The sequence below is a fragment of the Ctenocephalides felis genome, unplaced genomic scaffold (genome assembly GCF_003426905.1).
Source record: "Ctenocephalides felis isolate EL2017-DRISC unplaced genomic scaffold, ASM342690v1 CF-g0.4_SCAFFOLD_03572, whole genome shotgun sequence".
NCBI classification, from domain to species: Eukaryota; Metazoa; Arthropoda; class Insecta; order Siphonaptera; family Pulicidae; genus Ctenocephalides; species Ctenocephalides felis.
Window position 1 is genome coordinate 41,312,862 of NW_020539726.1, and position 4,607 is coordinate 41,317,468.

The window sequence follows — 4,607 nt, forward strand, 5'->3', positions numbered from 1 at the left end:
ATTCATTTTTGGCAAAGACAGGTCCATCCGTTTCGAAGATACGGAGCAAATTTCTCAAATATTTCATTATGCTATATGAAATTCCAACAATTTGCCTTAAGATACAATACAATTTACTAATTTTACAATTTAATTAGTTGTATTTTTACTCCTTTTTAACTTCCCGTAGGGTAGTTATAGTAATGGCCAATGGGCCGAAAATCGAAAATAAAAATTTTTGCATTTTTTGACGTTTTGAAAGTTTCTGAACATTTTGGTATACCTCAGAAAAAATGAATGTTTGTGTACATGTGTGGATACAATTTTTCGTCAACGTTTTCGGGCGCACGGGTCAACCTATTTGAATGATTCAAAAAACATTCGATTCCTATTGATGGGAATATGTGCTGATTAGTTTTTGGCAACGGCAGGTCCAGCCGTTTCGGAGATATGGTGTAAAGAGTACAGAAAATGGCAATTAAGTTTGTGAGGAAACAGATCATCCGATTTGAATGATTCAAAAAACATTTTGCTTGAGAAGAAACGGTTAGTTTTGGAAAGCAAAATTATTTTTCCAAAATTCCACTTTTTTTAATTTTCATTTTTTTAAATATAACAAATGATTCGGATTTCTAGCTAAAACTCTAAAGCTCACTTATATACTTGGAATAAATAATTTTAACTTATTCAAGCACACTTTATATAATTCTTACGAATATGAGATAGGGTCCTTTAATTCTGACTCCTCTTTATTAAGTTCTGTTTATTTACTTTTCATGTAAACATATATAAACGTCGTCGTCCAATTTATAAGCTCTTATATTTTGTCTATAAAATAAGAATAATGAAAGTCACAGTACTTATAATAATCCGTTGGAATACATTTAAAATGTCTCGAATATTTCATTACGGTACGGGAAGTTCGAGCAATTTGCCTTAAGGCACGATGCCATACACAACTAGTTTATTGATTTAATTATTTTCTTTAAAAAAATCACTTTAGTAGAAACTAGATCACGATTTAGTAATAAGTTATGATTAAAACTTGTATTGCCTCTGGATTTAATAATTTATCTTTTACCCCCGGTCTCCTCTATCCGACTAACCATATAGTGTAGAAATGAAGAAAAAAATGTAAATTAATTTAAATAAATGAATTAATGAAGAAATGGGAAGTGTCCCACCGTAGTGTTATATATTTCTATGTATATATGTGTGTATGTAGATAGAATGTTGTGTGTTGTGGGAATTTGTTTATTGCAAAAAAAATGAAGAAAAAAATTAAATATAAACATATATAAATGTATATCTATATAATAAAGTGGAACACACGTAGAGATTGTGCGCTTGAGAAAAATAATTGAATTAATATTCACCAACATGGAGAAATGATACACACACACATATTTATAAGTAAAATATTAATCAAATATTGACAATTTTTCATTTGTACGTTTCAATATCAGATGTGTATCATCATTCTGTTAAAATTTATACAACACATTGAATGAATGCAATAACATTAAATAACTGATAGATTTATACATATTATCATTAATAATATGTATAAACTAAAAAAAATCTTTGTAATTTTGAATGTAATAAAACAAGAACCTAAAACATATTTTTAGTTTTAGATAAAAAAATATTTGACAGATTTAGGTGAATCACTAATTTATGAAATTTAAAATGTTAGAAATTACAATAAACCTACAAATTTAATGTTATGTTTTAAGAGTTGAATCATATTTACAATTAATGTTTCTAAACCTATAAAAAAATACAGATCAACACCGTTGAAAATTGATATTAATAAAATAAGATTCAGCAAATCTTCTAAGATCACCATTTGTCTTTTTATATTTTAAAGATAGGATAGTTTATAATGAAATGTAAGCGTGTTTAAAATTAATCATATATTCTGAGCAATTGTTTTTAATAAATTTTGAATGGATTTGATATTGATTTATTAACAAAAAAATATTGAGTATTTTCGCCAATATATCATGAATTACAATCACAGCAATGCATTTTATAAACTGAAACTGCTAGTATCAGTTTTTTATTTTAATACGGAAAAAAAAATTAAAATAACTTTCAAAATTAAAAACGAAGATTAAGAATTCTTCAGACAATAAGGCTTATCAAAAAAAAAAAATATTCAAACCAGAAACGAGGATCATTAAAAAAAAACATTTAAACCAGAAACGAGATTTATTTAAAAAAGTAGAACAATTATTACTTTATTAAATTATTTTTTGGCAAAGTTGATTTTTTTCGACATTTATAAAAAATAAATATTATTCATCAATGAGTTCTCAAAAACGGCTGAACCGATTTCATACATTTAAAATTTCTTGCAACTTGCCTTAAGGCAAAATGCCACTTACAACTAGTTTATTAAGTGGTTTATTTTCCGTAGGGTAAACTATAGTAGTCGGAAATAAAAATTCGTATATATCTTTACGTTTTAAAAGTTTCTGAACATTTTACTGGCATACCTTATAAAAATTGGATGTGTGAGCGGATACAATTTTCCACGATTTTGGGTGCACGGATCAACCGATTTGAATGATTTAAAAAACATTTGATTCCTATTGATATGAAGACGTGCTTGATTAGTTTTTGGTGAAGACAGGTTTAGCCGTTTTGGAGATATGAGGCAAAAAGTGCCAAAAACGGTAGTTGAGTTTTTGAGAGAACGAAGTACTGGATTTGAATGATTTAAAAAAACATTTTATTTGTATTGACGAAATAAAGAATTGATTACATTTTTGGAAAGGCAGATCCAGCGGTTTCGGAGATACAGAGGAAAAATAAAATAAAAATGTTATTTGCCGGTCAAAAATGATCATTAGACATATGCACATCAAATTATCGTATAGTTTATAGACATTTTCCAAATGAGTACTGTACTTGTTACAAATTTTTTGGGTTTTGTAGCAAGATTTTTTAATTTTAAAGTTCACTTATACAATCATTATTATACGGTTATACGGTTCAAACAAATTTCAAAAAGAATTTTCTTTTCAAATTTTTAAAAATATACAAAGTTTTATATGTACTTTAAATATAAATCTTAAATTTACAATTCAGTTTAAAAATGAATATATGTATTTCGTATGGGATAGAGAGGAGATAGAAAGAGATAGAGAAAGAGAGAAAGAGAGAGCGAAGGAGATAGAGAAGAGATAGAAAGAGAAAAAGATAGAGAAAGAGAGCAAAAGAGATAGAGAAGAGATAGAAAGAGAAAGAGAGCGAAACAGATAGAGAAGAGATAGAAAGATAAAGAGAGCGAAAGAGATAGAGAAGAGATAGAGAGGAAGAGAAATAGATTTCTATTCTAAAAAATATATCCTGAGATGAATTCATTCGGCATCACTTGTTAATGTAAACATTCATAAGCGTTTTATGCAATAAGATTGTCACTGTATATTATATGACCGATAAAATACATAGTGATTATAATTATCCATTTGAAAATGTTTAAAACAATTATTATTAATCATTGATCAATATTTATTGATTACTGATTTTTCCCCCTCAAATATTTAATTCTGGTACGAGAAGTTTCAGCATATTGCCTTTAAGCATGATGCCATGCACCACTAGTTATTATCTACATATATATAAAAATAAGTTGGTTAGGCTTATATGCTTGGTTAAGTCAACGAGCAATTATTGCCGCAAAGAATAATGATGTACACGCACTGAATTTCACCATTCAATCAAAAGTTTCTGGCGATTTTGTGACATACCAATGATTCCGATTGGTCTTTCGTTTGACTTCAAACGATTGCAATTTTCAGTTCGCCTTGCGTTCGCAATAACAAGTCGCAAGGCCAATCGCTTAGTGTTTGCGGGATAAATTTCAAATAGATTATTTAGAAAATCATTGTTTTTTACATGGGCAGTTATACGTTGCCTGTTCACGAGTTGGAAAACCATCCGCTTTTTTTGTGTTAACGCTAGACCACTTCGTTTTTGTAATCGAAATAAATTCATTACTGTTGTGTAATGAAATCAAATTTTTCCTTTTCAAATATAAATCGAACAAAAAATTTCTTCATCTTTTTCACGAAACCATCTGGTAGCGAAACAAAGTTCGTTGGGTTTGCTAGTTTGTTATAAAAAACAATTTTGTCCAACGTATATCGGGAAGTTCATGTAACTTGTCTTAAGGCAAAATGCCACTTACATCTAGTCAGACTTAGAATATTATTTATCAGTCTCCGCCACATGTGCCAGTAATACGTCCTCCTACTCTTCTCACGTTCAACTTGTCATTATTTCCTCCTCTCTCCTTTCCCATAATAATGTGTCTCCTCCTTGTCTTCTTGTTATGAATTATTTTACCAAGTTTTTTGCTTCGATACAAAAAGATACAAGAGCGGCGACACATTTTCCACTTTTTTCTCTCATCGTCAGTTCAGTTAAAGTCTGTTTGTTTAATATTGTTTTTTATTTGTCAGCTTTTGCTGCATCGAATAGTGACAAGTGACAACTATCACATCGGGTTTACAGTTTTATAAAGGAAATGGTAACAGAAACACGACTCTCGTTATGAACGGAGGTAAATATAAACAATCTATTGTTTTGAGGATCGATTGAATTGAATTATAAGGTTT